This window comes from Oryctolagus cuniculus, chromosome 1, assembly GCF_051225735.1.
Source record: "Oryctolagus cuniculus isolate XC-2025 breed Fujian yellow rabbit chromosome 1, ASM5122573v1, whole genome shotgun sequence".
Classification (NCBI taxonomy): domain Eukaryota; kingdom Metazoa; phylum Chordata; class Mammalia; order Lagomorpha; family Leporidae; genus Oryctolagus; species Oryctolagus cuniculus.
In genome coordinates this window covers 130535000-130552635 of record NC_142867.1, presented here as the reverse complement: position 1 = coordinate 130552635, position 17636 = coordinate 130535000, and the positions used below count along the sequence as shown (strand labels likewise).

The following is a 17636-nucleotide window of genomic DNA, read 5'->3' as shown; positions in this document are numbered from 1 at the left end:
GGTTCGAGTCCCGGCTGTTCCACTTTCAATCCATCTTTCTGCTATGGCCTGGGCAAGCAGTAGAAGACAGCCCAAGTCCTTGGGCCCCTGCACCCATGTGGGAGACCTGGAAGAAGCTCCAGGCTCTTGGCTTTGCATCAGCTCAGCTCTGGCCATTGCGATCATCTGGGGAGTGAACCAGCAAATGGAATACCTCTCTCTTTCTCTCTTTCTGGCTCTACCTCACTCTGTAACTCAGTCTTTAAAATAAATAAAATAAATTAAAAATAGCATTTTGAAAGCTAAAATATGGGTTATTATTTTGTCTTTTGTAACCGGTAGTTTAGTCCACATGCATTTTTTTTACAGTATCATACAGCTCTAAAATTTCCATTGTTTTTCCAGTTGATTTTTCTACAGATAATTTTGGTATATCATCCTTCGTATTATTTTTATGCCAATCTTTATGTACCAGAAGATATTCAAGGATAGCATAAACATCTTTTATTTTGCTTTCAAAATCTGGGTTAACTTAAGTTTCTTTCTAGTGATTCTCTTTTCTTTTGATTATGAATCACATTTTTCTTTCTTCACATGGATGTTGATTCTGAATTTCTTCCTGGATGTAATGAATTATGTGATAGTAATTATGAGTACTATTATATTTCTCAAATAAATTTTGTTTAATAATGCCATCAATAAGCTAAACTCAAATTCCAAACTCTGCATTCCTTGCAGTGATAAGTAATTAATTTTTTAAAAGATTTATTCATTTATTTAAAAGTTAGAGTTACACAGAGAGGAGAGGCAGAGAGAGAAAGTCTTCCATCCAATGTTTCACTCCTCAATTGGCCACAACAGCTGTAGCTGAGCCAATATGAAGCAAGGAGCCAGGAGTTCTTCCAGGTCTCCCACACGGGTGCAGGGGCCCAAGAATTTGGGCCATCTTCTACTGCTTTCCCAGGCCATAGCAGAGAGCTGGATCAGAAGTGGAGCAGCCAGGGCATGAACTGGCGCCCATATGGGATGCCAGTGCTTCAGGCAAGGGTGTTAACCCACTGCATCACAGCACTGGGCACTATTAACTTTATTTCATTCACTTATTTTACTATCAGAGAGACGGCAAGACAGATAACCTAACTGACAGACATAGGTTTCACATCCACAGGTTCATTACCCAAGTGCCTGAAAGACCTGTGGGTGCACCAGTCCAGAGCTAGATGCTGGGAACCTAATCTAGGTCTCCTATGGGAGTGGCAAGAACCAGATTATTTGAGTCACTACCTGGTGCTTCCTATGGTGCACATTAGCAGGAAGATGGAATTGGAAGCAAAGCTTTATCATGAACCCACACATCTAAATATGGACCACAGGTATCCCAAATGCACCAAATGCCTCCCTCTCATAACTTTAGTCTTTTCATGGATGTCTGCATGATGATGGTTTGTTCATCTCTATTTTTTATCTGATTTATGTAAAAAAGTTTATCATTGCTTTTAGGGAAATCAAAAGAAATATGTGTAAAATATAACTATATACATACAGGTAGCAGAGTATCTAGGTTAGCATTTGGGCCCAAATCTGTCAGAGTCTAGAGCGTGTGTTACAGAATAGGGGGCAATCGTGCTCATGTTTGTTTCTCTGTGCCTTGTATACTCCACTGATAGGAGTTCCACCTTTTCGTGAGTAGAAGAATCTGGTCATTTCTTCTTTAATTCAGCCCTTCAAGGACTTGAATTTTATTCTTCTGTACCTTCATTGCCTTTTCCAGTCAGTTATATGATATTGATGTCCACACAGAAATAGTTAAATTGCCAAAGATTTCTTTAAAGTATGGGGCATTAAGCAAAAGAGAAAAGTAGTGAAACAAAAATTGGTTTGTTGCAGAGGTCAATGAGATGGGATGATTTTCTTAGATCAAGACCAAAATAGAAAAGATACAGTTCACAAATTAAGAAATGAAGAAGGGCATATTGCCAATAATTTTACAGAAATTCAAAAGAGTATAAAGGAATACTGTGAATCAATATATGCCAAAATATTCAACAATTTAGTTGAAATACATAGATTGTTAAAAAAGTACAAATTATCACACTCTCTAAAAGAAACTAAAAATATTAGCCTAAAGCAGTCAAAAATAAAACAATAATAATAAGAAATTTAATCAGTAATGTAAAACATTACCACAAAGTCCTGACCCAGATGGTTTCCTTTGTGAATTCTATCAAGCATTTAAAGAATACCAATTTTCCAAACTCTACCAAAAAACTTACCAACTCATTGTGTACTTAAAAAACATGAGTTTAAATGAATTGTATTGATATCCTAAAAGTCAATATTAGCAGGTAGCTGGATTACAGGTAGAGGAGCTGGCCTCAAAGTGGCCATCCAATACTGGATGCAGGCTCCCAAGCCATGGCTTACTCTACTGCACTACAACAGTGGCCCAACAGATTCACTTTAACATACCATGCTGATTGAGAAGAAAAAATTGCATTCTTAGCATAGAAAACTTCAGCAAGAGACCTGGAAACATCACCAAAGCATTGTCACCCTGCTGGCCTCCCCTGGCCTGGAAGTAAAGGGGAGGATCATCAAACTTGCCACTCACTGTACTTTGCCCAAGGCCATGGCCACAGATTCCAGAGCTGACCGAGGGAAGTGCAGGTCCCCCTGCAGCCAGTTCCAGCAGGTCCACCAGCTGCACCTCCCCCTTCTCGGGACACCAAGCTTCTGAGGCACCTGGCTTCCTTTTCACAGATGGGCAGAGGCTGAACCACCCTGGCCCTCTCAACATCAGAGCCAGACTATCACTGTGATGCGAAGAGCCCACATGTTTACGTGATACTGCGCCTGTTAGGAAACTGGTGCTGCTGTGGCCAGGTGGCAACATGGCCCAGCTACCTGAGCCAGGCTCCACCCCCATCCTAATGGGGTTGGCTGCTCCTGCTTCTCTGCCCGCCCTCAGGCAAAGTTTTAAAAGGGCCTGTTCCTGCACACGTGCTCTCTTGGCCCTCCTCTCCTGCTCTCTCTGGGTTCCTCTCTCCAGCCTCCTCCTCTGGTCTCTTGGCTCTTGGTTCTTCCCTTTTGCTCTCTGCTCTATCTTCTGTCCTCGCTAGTTCCTCTCTTCTGGCTCTCTCTCTTGTACTTTTGCTCTTTTCCTTCTCCACCCCTTCACTCCGGTTTGTAGGGTGTTCCCCAGTAAACCCTTTCCCTTACTCCGGTGTCCAGTGTGCTTTGCAATGGCTAACATTAAGATATAACAGTGCCTGCACACCTGATTGGATTATTTGCAAAGCTGGAGGGAGCATTCGATGTCACAAAGATGTAGCCAATCAGAGGAGGGCGGTGACTTGGGGTGGCGCAGTGTGGGGGTTATGAGGAGAGAAGCCTGGGCTCTGGTCTGAAGCTGCCGCCTCCTCCCCTGCAGCCCAGGCCTTCACCTCTGCTCGCACAGGGATCCCGTGAGCTGGAGTTTGCAATGACCTGCTTCAGGTGAGTCACCATCTGCTGACTGTTGACTCCTGGGCCCTTGTCTTCACATTGTTGGGCATTTTTCTGTTCCGTCATTTACGTTTTATATATTGATTTGAAGAGTGTGTAAAGATATTAGATAATTTAATTAGATAATTTAATCTTTTTGATTCATTTCTGTTTTGTAAATATGTTTCCTAGTTTGTCTTTTGTCCACTAATATTTTCTTTTTGTATCTTGCTGGTACTTAGTAATCCAATTTGTTTTACATGTGGATCTACTGCCCAGAAGTGTTGCTATAGCTAATTATTAGTTGCATTCATTTGGGGATTAGATTGGATTATCTTTGTATGTAATGCCATTCACATATATTGACAATTGTATTGCAAAAAATGTGATTATTTTATCTTACATGTCTTTGTTTCCCTGACTATAGATCTAGTACAATGTTATGAGAGGAGGCAGCCTTGTCTGGGTGGGCTTCCAAGGAAACATCTCTCAGTCCTCCTTAAGTAATTTAATGTATGCTAATTTTAGATAATCTTGATCTGGTTAAGCAAATAATTATTTTTTAATATTTTGCTAACAGTTGATTTTTATGGCTGGATGCTGAATTTTATTAAATGCTTTTTAAACATTTTGTCTAAATGATCATGTAATCCCTTGCATTGTTCACCTACCTGGATGATTTACATCTTTTTTTTTTTTTTTGAGAATGCTAAATACGCTTGCACTTTTTAGTGTATCTCTCTTTTCATTTATCATTTTTCATATGTGGTTTATATAATATTTTTAAAGATTTATTTATTTATCTGATAGGCAGAGTTACAGAGAGGCAGAGAAAAAGAGAGAGAGACAGGTCTTCATCTGCTGGTTTACTCCCCAAATGGCTGCAATGGCTGGAGCTGGGCTGATCCAAAGCCTGGAGCCTGAATCTTCTTCCAGGTCTCCCACACAGGTGCAGGGGCCCAAGGGCTTTGGCCATCTTCCACTGCTTTTCCAGACCATAGCAGAGAGCTGGATTGGAAGTGAAGCAGCTGGGACGTGAACCTGTGCCCATAGGAGATGCAGACACTGCAGGCAATGACTTTACCCACTATGCCACAGCAAGGGGCCCAGACTGATATAATATTTTGTTGGAATATTTGCATATCTTTATGAACCAGAAGCTCTTTAATTTCACTTTAATCTATAGCATATTCCGAGTTGCATCATCTGTGTAATAGTGGTTTTCCAAGAGAAATTTAAAAATATTCTACTTATTTTCTCTTGGGGAAAGTGTGGAAAACAAATGTTTTTCTTTCCTTTTAAGTTTGGAATATACCATAAGTCTGCACCTGAAATTTTTCTTGTGAAGTCATTTTCAAATTCTTCAAAGATTGGCTCTGCTTGTTTAGTTCATAGAGTTGTTTTTTTTTTTAAAGATTCATTTATTTGTATGAAAGTCAGAGTTACACAGAGAGGAGAGGCAGAGAGAGGTCTTCAATCTGATGGTTCACTCCCTAATCGGCTGCAATGGCTGGAGCTGCACTGATCTGAAGCCAGGAGCCAGGAGCTTCTTTTGAGTCTCCCACATGAGTGCAGGGCCCCCAAGCATTCGGGCCATCTTCTACTGCTTCCCCAGGCCATAACAGAGAGCTGGATCAGAAGTGGAGCAGCCGGGTCTTGAACCTGTGCCCATATGGGATGCCAGTGCTCCAGGCCAGGGCGTTAACCTGCTGCACCACAGCGCCTGCTCTGTTGATATATTTTTAAATTTTATGTTATATTTGTGTTCTGGGAAACTGTTTTTCAAAATATAGTGGATTTTGGTGTCTGTAGTCAAATTTTCACCCCTAACAATTTCATAAAGCTCTCCTAGCATCTTTGTAAGTTCTATGAACTCTATAAAGATGATTCTGTTTTAATTTCTTGAAATTGCCTATTGGCTAATTAATTTTCTTAATATTTTAAGATTTTTTTTGTGATGGCCTTTCCTTTCACTGAATGTCAAAAACTACAATTATATAAATATATCAATAATATGTTGTGGCACAGCATGTTAAGTCACTGCCCACAAGGCCAGCATTCCATATAAGTACCAGTTCCAGTCTTGGCTGCTCCATTTCTGATTCAGCTCCCTGCAAATGCATCTAGAAAAACATCAGAGGATGACCCAAGTAATTGGGCCCCTGCCACCCACATGGTAGACCTGGATGGAATCCTAGGCTCCTGGCTTTGGCCTTGCCAAGCCCATGGTGGAGGCCACTTAAGGACTGAACCAGTGGATGGCATATTCTCTCTCTCTCATATATATATATATATATATATATATTATATATATATGTATATATATGCACATATATTTATTTATTTTGCTTCCTTTATCCTTCCTTCTCTACTGTAACTCTGCTTTGCAACTAAGTAAAATAAACCTTTTTAAAAATAATATTGGGACATAGAAGAACTGAAATAGGAACAAGAACAAAAACAGAAACGGGACTGACAGAGGAAAGAGAGGAAGGGAACACTCAATGGAGTCATACCACTGTGTCAGTTTCTGGGATGGCTCCCAATGACTCATTTCCTGGTGCTCCTGCCCCAGTGCAATCATTTCCCACACTGACTAGGACTCACCTACGTAATCCAGCAGCTATTCCATAAATAATGGAGTGGGACTTATGAGGCCAGATCCTAAAAGACATTTAAATTTCTCCCTTGCTCTCTTTTAAATAAGTTCTTGGGAATAAGCCAGCATCCTGACTTTGGGAGCACTCAGAGAGCCCTCATAGAGAAATCCACATGATGCATAACAGGCCTACTGCTAACAACTAGCATTGTGTTTCTAGGCACGCGAGTGAGTGTATTGGATGTGAATCTGCCAGCCTCAGACATACCTTCAGATGACTGCAGCCCAGCCAACAGCCTGATACAGCTGCTTGTGGAAACCAGGTACACAACTATGTATGTCAACATTTCTGGATTTCTCACCCAGAGAAGATGGCATGTTTCTTGCATTTAAGCTATTAAATTTGGGGAAAATGTTGTACAGTAATAAATAACTGTGAATGATAGGTGAAATAAGGTCTAAAACATTACCATTTAATTTCATTCATTTAGTTTAACTTCTTGAAGGTTATTAGTGACCTTGAAAAGAGCAGTTCAGCATAGTATGTGATCAAAAGCCTTATTAGAGTGTGTTCAGAGGGACTGAGAGAAGAGAAAGTGGAGACAGAAACTGCAGGTAATTCTTTGGTAAGTTTTTTATGTACAAAGAAATAGAGAATTGGGGCAGTAGCTGAATGGAAAAAGGTGTTCAGGTTTTGCTTTGATTTATCAAATAATGTAGCCTGATGTATAAGCTGCTGCTGATGATTTAAGAGAGAGGCATAAATTTCAGTTAAATATGTAAATGGCTGGTAGGTCCACTGTCCTTGAGTAGATCTAGATCCACGTCAAGGAAATGGCAATGAGGGGACAGACAGTTCATATTTAATAGAAGGGCAGGCAGAGTACCCACTGCTGCTATTAATTTGTAGGAGTGGTTGTGGGTGTCCTTATTTATTCTGCTTATTGAGAAGCAATGTCATCAATAAAGAGTGAGAAGGAGAAGAAGTTATAGGAGATTAGAGAAGGTGTTGGAGAGTCATCCATGTCAGCACCCTGGGATGTAAGTACACTTTTCCAGGGAATCACAGCAAGGATAATTTAATCAAAATCAGTACCCAGATATTCAATTTTCAGAAATTCTTTTCATACAGTTTTTCTCTTTCCCTAAAATAGAATGCCACATAATGGGTACAAAGTTTGCGGTGGGAAGATGAAAAAATACTGGAGATGGTAGTGAAGATGGAATCACAACAATGTGAATGTACTCACTGCCATAGAGCTTTAGACACACACAAGTGATTAAAATGGTAAATTTTATGTTACTTATTTTTTACTTCAGACACACAAAGGCATGGAGTACTGATACATACATCCTACAAGGGAAAAGACAGTCACAAAAGTCCATATTATAGTATTCAATTCATGTGGAGGTCCAGAATAGGAAACTCTATAGATGGAGGAGGAGGAGGCTTAACCAGAACCAGGTCTCTGCTCTGGTCCTTAAGCACCTGGAACTCTAGGTAGGTTTTCTGGCATAGGAGCCCAGTTGCATTTTCAATTTTGATAAAATTTCCATCTTACATTCTGTGTGCTAAAAATAATATTTTTGGTGTGTGGCTGAAGTACCCTTAGTATGTGTGCCAGAGCTGAGGGGTGGCAAGAAAGGTCCTCCAGCCCCAGCCTGAGGGGTGAAGGAGGTGAGGAAGGGGGTCAGAAAGCTCATCCATTAAAGTGCTATGATGTTTCTAGAGTCATGGGGTGATCAGGTGGCAGGGGGGCACTGCTGGAAGCTGCTAATGTGGCACTGCTGATCATGAAAAGCTGGCATAATGTGGGCCAGGATGGCAAGAGGATCCAGAAGACAGATACTGTGGTCATAGATGCTACACTGTGATCAGGACCAGGGTAGGAATGAAGTCCCCAAACACCACAAAGGCTACCAGACCAGATGCCCCTGGTCCAGCCTCTTGCCTTCACACTACCTCTGTAATGAGATCTGTGCTAGACCAGCCTCTGCGCTGTGGGGGGCTGGCCTTATGACAGGTGCCACCACAGCTGAGGTGAGCCCGAGAGATGTGTCTACTGTGGTGAGGGGGTTTGGGAATGCAAGGCAAGCTCACAACTCTTGTTACAATAGGCAGTGGGGCAGAGACAAAGTCACACACTTGGCCCCCAAAACAAACCCCCGACAGGCATGAGTGGCTGACAGTCATCCTGATTGATGCTTCAAAAGCATCCAGCAGAGACCTCAGGGAAAGGCAGGAGAAGTGGTTTATGTCATCAAGGCAGGTGGCACTGTTACCATAACTTGGGGTGTGAAAACTCCATTCTGACAGGCACCAGAGACAATGGAGTATCGAAAATAGTTTATTAATTCCAGCAGGCTCAGAGGGAGTCATTTCTCAAGACTGAGCCTCGAACTCAGGTTCAAGACAAAGATTGATTTATGTAATATCTTCAAATATTCTTCAAATGATGTTCAACAAACGATCTAACAGGAGCATAAGCCAAGAATACAAAGACAAGACCCAGAACCCAGTAAATATTCAGTAAATCGTAACTCACGTGAAGAGTATTGCAAGATAGCACGTTTCAAGGTTCAAACAGGATCATGGAGAAGGAAGAGAGATCCCAGGAGATGGGATCATCAGGGAGGCGACAGTGGCCCCTGCAGTTAGGAAGGTGAAGCTGCAAAAGACGAGGCGGCTTCAGACCAGAGGCCCAGCCTCGCCTGGCACTCCCTCCATCCATCACCACCTCAAGGGACTGCCCCCCTGCTAAGGGCGACTCTGACTGGATGCGGCTTCTTTGACGTGTGTGCTCAGGGTGGGTCTGAACAAACAGTCCAATCAGGGAAGTACTGCAGCAGGGCGCTGGGTTTTGCTTTCTGGTGCTGCAGTATTTGGCTTCCTGGTTCTCCTCCTGAGGGGGCTCCTGGCGGCGGCTCAGCTGGTGCTGCTGTCTGTGTTTCCCGCACCGCAGGAGCCCTGAGGAGGACGCTAGGACCCTGGTGTGCGGTGGGCCCGCCCTGGGGACCGCAGGGTGGTGTGAGTTCCTGCCTGCAGCGACTTTGAACCCTGGGGCAGCGTCAGCTTCCCAATCTCTGTGTGGTGAGGATGGCAGAGCTCTCAGGGAGACCTTGAACGGAATTCCCATAAGACCCGATTTCCTTGAGTGAGGCGGCAGATCTCAAGTGGTCCTCTTGGTGGACGGGTCTGGGTCAGTTTTCTTGTTGCTAATCGCACGACAGCACAGGCTCCGTGCGTGAGAAGGAAGTGGTATTATCGGTGCAAAGTCGAGGGGCAGCGTTTGGTGGTGGTCTTCTTGTTGGCAGAGGCCTGGGGTGGCACAGATACCAGTGGACAGACAGAAGGGTGCAGAGGGGGCCAATCCAAAGTGGTCTATGTAGCGGCCCCTAGGGATAAGCCATTAATCCATGAACACATGAATGGGTTTACCCTGATCACTTCCTGGAGGGCCCCACCTGTTCTCACTGCTGAATTTCCCATCACCGGATTAACCGTGCCCATGAGTTTCAGAGGGGATAAACCATGTTTAATAGCATGAAGGCTGGCAGGAGGTCCCTAAATTTACAGATCTCCTCCCACCTAGTTTTGAGATTTAGCCCTTTCACCTCTCATGGGGAAGAAGGCACCCTTTCTTAGGGCTTTCAAGGAAAGAAGGAAAGAACTTCAGCTTTCCTTCCTACCAGGATTACCTATTATTTTCATTGCTTGCAAGCTCATCAGATTTTCCTGAATCATGAATATGCATGTTGCTAGGGTATTACCAAGAAAATCTTACAAGTTGTCAGGTGACATGCCAGAAAGCACCTGTGTGTGTTAAATGCCTCTCATGTACTTCTGGTGTCATGTCAAGGATTTTGTGCCTCAAAAAATGTTCCCAAGGTCATATGTTTATATACTTTTAAAAAAACAATTCATAGTGAACAACCTTTCTGTTAGCAAAAAAAGAGTTACAAAAAGACATATATATCCAATTCTTGTGTAATCAATCAAAAATTCTAAGTATCTAAGACTAAACACCATAGTAATTAAATGGCATTGATTTAATCAAATTGGACCCTATACTAGGAAGAAAGGAAACATTCTTTACTTCTATCAACAGCCATACTAGATTGGTATTAGGTCAAAGTTCCCAAAGAGGGGTGGGTGCAGCTTCCTGGACAGAGGATGTCACAGATTGCAGGCATTCTGGGAACCACAGGCCCCTCCCTTTGTGGTCTCCTTCAAAGTATAGCGGGGTCAGAGGTCAGATCCCCATGACACTCTCAGGGGCTCACCAAGAGCCTGGATCCTGACTGGTCTTGGCCTCTCCCGTGTGGGGCCTGAGGCTCAGGAAGGGACACTGCATGTGAGGCCAGGTGTGGGGATCTCTCAGTTTACTGTCATGAAGAGTGCAGCCCCTGCACCCCATTCCTTACTCTTCACTCCAAGTGCTCCTCCAGCTTTCTCCCTGGGGTGCTTTGGCAGGGTTTCTTCCAGACAGTAGCAACCTGTCTGCTCCTCCTTGGGCTCCTGCAGCTTTTCCATCAGAAAAACATTCAGTGATATGTTGATGATCATGAGCCACATTACACCCTGGGTGGTGAGGAGCCCCCACACCAGGGTGATCCCCAGCTTGGGAAGTGAAGAGAGCAGCCAGCACCACCGCTTGGGGTGGGGAAAAGGAAAACAGAGGACAGCATGCAGACTGTGAATGCTTTCTCCTTGAGTCCTTGGCTGATGCAGGGAAGGACACCCAGAAGCCCCACTGCTGGTGGCGCTGCACTCAGGCTGGCATCGCTCGGCCTCCAGAGCCTGGTGCATTCACCACCAGCATCAGCCTGGGAAGAGGGGCCCAGAGCTCCAGTTCTAGAATTCTGTTCACATATCTCTGAGGTCTGCGAACAGTAACTCGTACAGCTGTCCCGTGGCCATGTCCAGTGCATGACCAACAGGGTGCAGCAGCGCTACTTTTTTCTCCACCCCTCCCGAAGTCATGACACCCAGTGGCTGCCCAGTTCCACTGTAGCCTGGGCAGCTTGGGCAGTGTGGCCAGCAGCACTCAGAGGTTCCTCTCCTCGCCCTCGACAGGGCTCCAGAGCTTGAGTCAGAGTGCATTTGTGTCTCTGGTTGGGTCTGTGGTTTCCGGCCACTGCCTGTAGGTCTTGGCAGCAAAGCCATGATTAGAGGAGGTGGATCTACAAAGTGGCTCTGTGAGATTTTTGCCTTCCGGGCAGTGCTGGGTGCACGGATGCCCTATCCACTTGGCCGTATCAAAGTGAAGCCTGATGCAGTGTGGGGCTTCAGTGGTGCATTGGCTTTGGGAGGTGGTTTGGCCTGGGGAACACAGGAAGTGCTCTGGACCATCAGCTACCCTGTGGGCCAGCCACCTCAGAGGCTGGAGCTGAGGGGACCAAGGTCAGCAGCCGGGACCAGGCTCTGAGATTAGATTAAACAACTCTCAGGGCTGGCTGAGGTACCTGGGCCTCCCAGCAGGTCCCTGTGACTGCGGGATGCCGCATCTTGCCAGGCTCTGCCTACAGATTCCCCCAGGTGCCGAAGTCTGTGCTACAAGACAGGGTTCTGATGCCTCCCTGCTCCACTCCTGGCCGGCTCCCACTGCTTGCCTCTCAGCAAGTGGCTCCATTTCCCTTTTTTTGTTTACTGTAAATATGTATAATTTTTGTTACTTTTTTTAAACTTTCGTTTAATAAATATAAATTTCCAAATACAACTTTTGGATTATAGTGGCTTTTTCCCCCCATAACCTCCCTCCCACCCATAACCATCCCATCTCCCACTCCCTCTCCTATCCCATTCACATCAAGATTCATTTTCAATTATCTTTATATACAGAAGATCAATTTAGTATACTAAGTAAATATTTCAACAGTTTGCACCCACACTGAAACAATGGATTCACTGATGTGTACATGACTGTTTAATTTTCTGCTTTTGCATTGACTCTGAAACTATGTGCTATGGAATTTCAGGGATTTATTATACTTGCCCAGAGTAATTGAAATGCAATTTGTAAACACTCACCTGAATATTTATTTTAAACACATAATTCACGATTTTAGACAGTTTCATTTTTAGATGTTTAAGTATAATTTTGATAGCAACTTGTTTTGAAAAAATACATTTTGAAATTTCTGTCTCACATTAATTGATATAATATAAATGTGTGTTGTGGCTGATGTTCTCATTTGTTTGCTGCTGACGTTGTAAGTTCATGAAAACTGAGCAGTTCACGTGGCAAAACCCACTGGATTCAGTAAGAGATGGAACTCACTTGTGCTTTTCATTCTTTCCCAGCAGATGTCTCCCAGACTTGTTTCCATTACAGAAAAGATTCCTTTCTTGCTTCATTTTATGCTTTCAGGTGGGAATGCAGCTTTTGTTTACAAATACATTGCTCCTGGCAAGGGCCAATAAAGGGAGAAATGGATAAATACTGAGATCCCTTTCCATGCCAGCCTAGTAAAATAGAAATAAACAGGAAATCAAATGTCACTTAAAAATTTTCCCAATGAAATATTGGGAAATTTATATATATTATATACATTTCTATATATTTTATATGTAGAAATATACATTTATAACTAAATTTATATTTTAATTTATATATTATATACATTTATATAAGTTTGCATATATTTATATGCATATATATTTATGTGATATATATTATTTATACACTTACATTTACATACAAAAATATATACATGAATTATATATATTTACATTTATACATATATACATATTATATATAATAAAAGAACAAGCAGTTGGCAGAAGCAAATACAGTGCCGATCTCAAGTGATGGGTTCAGAGTGCTAATTTGTTGTGTTTTATATCTCGACATATCAACTGTACTCTTTTGAATGCATCATATGTTACATAGAAATGTAAAATTAAATCAACAAGATGACAGCTCACATATTTGGTGTTTACAAAACAGAAGTAAATATAAGAAAAGCAAGCACTATTAATATGGAGTCGTACATATTTATATCCCAGGTCTTTATTGATAGGAAGTTGGAGTCAGGAAACAGAATCAGAAATTGAACACAGGTTGTTCAAATTTGAACATGAATACTTTAACTAAAGGTGAAATTCTCACCCTTGATGTTTTCAATTTGTATTAAAAATACTTAGAATTTGTATCACTAATATACCATCTGGGAGTTTACAGAGGAGAAAATTTTGTCTTTGGGGATATGAAATTCTTTGTAGCTATAGCAGGTAAAAAAGTTATTTGACAAGAACCGTAAGAAAGTTACTATATATACACACATATATATACTTTACACACATTACATATAGGACTATATATATTATATATGTAGTAAATTTTTGCGACAAATAATCCATTTCAGCTATGCAATAATGAAAAGTTTTTAAATTTACAAATGAACATAAATGAACTTCATGCCAATTTCCAGGTTAATGATAAAGGAAATGTACTATATCTAGAGTTCATATGTTTGAAATTAAAAATTAAACATAAATTTAAAATCCCCTGATGGCACAGGAATATAAAAGATCATAAGAGAATTCTATGAATGAACATGCACTGACAAATTTGATAATCCAGAAGAAATGGATGAATCCCTAGGATTTTGCAATCTAACAAAACTGAGTTAGGAGTAGAAAACATGAGCAGAACTCTCACCAGCAAAGACATTAAACACATAATAAAATGCATCCAATTAAAGTAAATTTAGAACCTGTACACTTACTACTGGATTCTACAAAATACATAAATAAGAAATTAGAACAGTTCTATAATTCTGAGAGATGAAGAGGAGAAAATACTTCCAAGCTCATTTTATGAGCCCAGCTATTATGATTCAAAAGCCAAGCTATAGGGCTGATGTTGTCAGGTAGCAAGTTTAGCCCCCACTTGCTGTGCTGGCATTCATAAGTGAAGAAAGCTACAGGCCAGCATCCCTGACAGACACAGATGGGACATTCTGGACAAAATCTGAGCAAACCAAATTCAAGAGCACATTAAAAAAGTTGCTCACACCAGATTTCCAGAAATGCAAGGATAACTCACCATATGTAAATCAGTTAATATAAAGATTAGCATAATAAAGAAAAACACATGATTACCTCAAGAAAAACACAGAATACACTTTGCAGAATTAGTTTTTATCATAAGAACTTTAAAAAAAAATAGCTACAGAAGGAACTTGACAGGTTCCACTAGCTCCATCTTCCCCACTCTCTGGACACTCATTCTCCCATACTCACCATTCCATGGCTTCCTCTTCACAGAGAGAGTCACTGTGCCTCCCCAGACTGCTCTGTGCAACTGAGCCTGGATATGATTGTTCCATGAAGATCTCCCAGGGTTACATAATGTGCCCCCACTCCATTGCACCTGATCGACAGTTGGAAAACCCAATGGTCATAAATGACATCACAAATGCTGTAGCCAATCAGCAACCACCCTAGCAAGGTGGGGGAGGCAGTCACTTGAGTTAGGCCAGGTTGGAGGACTGAGCCACCAGGGCTCAGGTTTGAAGCTGGCTCCTCCAAAGCCTGATCCTTCTGACTGTAAGGGACTCAACTGTTTCATGTTCCTGCATGGATCTTGTGATGTAGAGCTTGTAATAAACCTACTTCAGGTGAGTTACAATGTACTAGCCATGAGCACTTTCTTATTTTTTTAAATTGGTGCACACATATTGGCATTTTAGGAATTGCTTAAGCACAAGGTATGTTGCTCAGCTTTAACAGATACCGTCAACAGTTTTCCAAATCAGTTTCAGCAATTAACTCTCCTATCGGCAGCACTGCATTTTTCCAGTTGCTTCCTCCCTAAAATACTTATATTTTCATAATTATAATGGTATATATTTGCTGTTTAATTTTTGTTTTCATATTTGCTTTATTTTTCATTCAATGTAATAATACAAAAGTTTGCATAACTATTAAAATGTTAATACCACTTTAATTTTTTTCACTTAAAAATATAAACTAGAGATGATTGCATAGTAGTTTAAATATTCCTTGCTTCTTAATAGTGTCTTTGAATTAACAAAAACTCCTAATTTAATGAAATTAAGCTTAACAATACTTTTTTTTAACTTAGTATACTGTATAATTTTTAAAAAAAGTTATAGCCCTCCCTCTGTGCAATACTCTCTAATTTATCTTCTAGAACAATGCTGTCCTATAGAATTTTCTGACATTGGAAATTTTCTTAACTAAGACTTAACACCTGGAATATGGTTAATGAAATGGAGGGATGTTATTTTAAATACAAACAATTTTCATTAATTTAGATAGACACATTTTGTTACTAGTTATTGTATGTAGGGAGGCTTGCTTGCTTTAACTTATGCAGTTAGATAATAAATCCATTGAAATTGCTTTTTGAATATAGTATAATATAGAAGTCAATATTGATTTTTCCATGTATAAATCCGGTTGAATTTTCTATATACACACCACTATTTAATAAAAAGAACACCCTTATTTCACTATGTACTCTGCAGTGCCATCTGTGTAAAAAGGAAGTGACTATACATTTGCTCTATTTCTGAACTACTTACTTCTGTTTTAAAAATATTTATTTTTATTTATTTGAAAGTCAGAGTTACACAGAGAGAGGAGAGGCAGAAAGAGAGAGAAGGAGAGAGGTCTTCCATCCAATGGTTCACTCCCCAATTGGCTACAACAGCCGGAGCAGCGCTGATCCAAAGCCAGGAGCCAGGAGCTCATAAGGACTTGGGTCATCTTCTACTGCTTTCCCAGGCCATAGCAGAGAGCTGGATTGGAAGTGTAGCAGCCAGGACTCAAACCAGCACTCATATGGGGATGCTGGCGCTTCAGGCCAGGGCGTTAAACCACTGCACCCACAGCGCCAGCCCCTGAACTATTTATTTCTTAGCCCACGTGTCTGTTTTAGTATCAAGAGCATTCTGTATTAACCATTCTGTATTTTTTTTTTGACAGGCAGAGTGGACAGTGAGAGAGAGAGAGAGAGAGACAGAGAGAAAGGTCTTCCTTTGCCGTTGGTTCACCCTCCAATCAGCCGCACCGTGCAGATCCGATGGCAGGAGCCAGGTGTTTCTCCTGATCTCCCATGGGGTGCAGGGCCCAAGCACTTGGGCCATCCTCCAGTGCACTCCCGGGCCATAGCAGAAAGCTGGCCTGGAAGAGGGGCAACCAGGACAGAATCTGGGGCCCCGACCGGGACTAGAACCCGGTGTGCCAGCACCGCAAGGCAGAGGATTAGCCTATTGAGCCGCGGCGCTGACCACCATTCTGTATTAACTGCAGTAGCTTTCAATTTGAAATCACATGCAATTGTTCAATAATCTCAGTTTTCTTCTGCTTCCTGATTATCATAGCTATTTTGGATCTTTGTTTTTCTGTGTAAACTGTAGGAACAACTTGTCATATTTTACCAAAAAATGCTTATCTGATTTTAATTAGTATCACATTCAATTTGTAGAAAATTGGGGTTTATCTACAATGTTTTGCTTGGATAATTATTGAGCCTATCAAATGTGTTTTGTTGATATTGAAATATTGAGATGTGGTTTATTCATAAGGCATATTCTTATTTTACTCATTATTTTCTCTAAATGATTATATATGTTCATATGAGTACACTGTAGAAGTATTGTGAAACTACATTGACTGTCTTACATTCAGTGCTACCTTAAATATAATTTTAAAATATTTATTGTTTTAAATAGACGTTTTAAAGACAGAGATGTTCTATCTGTTGATTCACTCCCAAACTTCCTGTGACATGCCAAATTCAGAAGACTGGAACTTATTTTGGGTCTCTCACATGGGTGACACGGACCCACATACTTGAGAAATCCCACTACCTCCCTTGGCACATGTTAGCAGGAACCTGAACCCAGGCACTTGGATATAGTGTATGAGTGTTTTTAACCACACCATTAAATCTCTACTCCATTATTTTAATGATTTAATTATAAAATTCATACTGAAAACATATAGAAACAAAACGGATTTTATATTAATTTACATCCAGTGTCCCTGCTAAACTTATTTAAAGTATTTTAGTTTGCTATTTTCAATTTGCTACATATACTTTCATGACATATCCTAATGATTTTAGGTTTACTGTCTGTTTTTACTTTCTAATCATGTAGTTTTCCTGTCTAAGTCTCTATATTGTGATGTAGAAGTTATGATAATGAGTAGTCTTGTCTTATTGCTGGCTATAGGAGGATGTTTTTAATATTTAATATAAAATATTTGGTTAGGTTTTATTCAAAGATCTTAGACCCTTTCCCTTTGCAGTTACTAAAGATCTTTTTTCAATTTTGAATAGGAATTGAATTTACCATGCTTTCCCATTTATGGAAGTTGTGGGGGCAACTCGGACTAGACTAAGTTACTGGAATTAAGACTTATTCTATGCATCTGCTCTCCCACAATATGGCGCTGGGAGAGGAGGAAACAGCTTCTACACAGCTGCCTCCAGTTCAACCAATAAACAGCAGGACCTGCTCCTGATTGCAGGAGAGCAGCGTACTCAGCGTGTGGGTAGCAGAGTTGGGATTGGCGGAAGAGGACTATAAAGGAGGA

The 17636-nt window shown here is 41.2% G+C and overlaps 1 long non-coding RNA gene across 1 annotated transcript; it reads left to right on the top strand.

Annotated features, from left to right (window-relative positions):
* The first annotated feature begins 2976 nt into the window (after positions 1 to 2976).
* Positions 2977 to 16561, top strand: LOC149128630 (uncharacterized). Its single transcript, XR_016213435.1, has 3 exons — positions 2977 to 3474; positions 6282 to 6384; positions 16020 to 16561. It is a non-coding gene; the product is annotated as an uncharacterized LOC149128630 (long non-coding RNA).
* The last annotated feature ends 1075 nt before the right edge of the window (positions 16562 to 17636 follow it).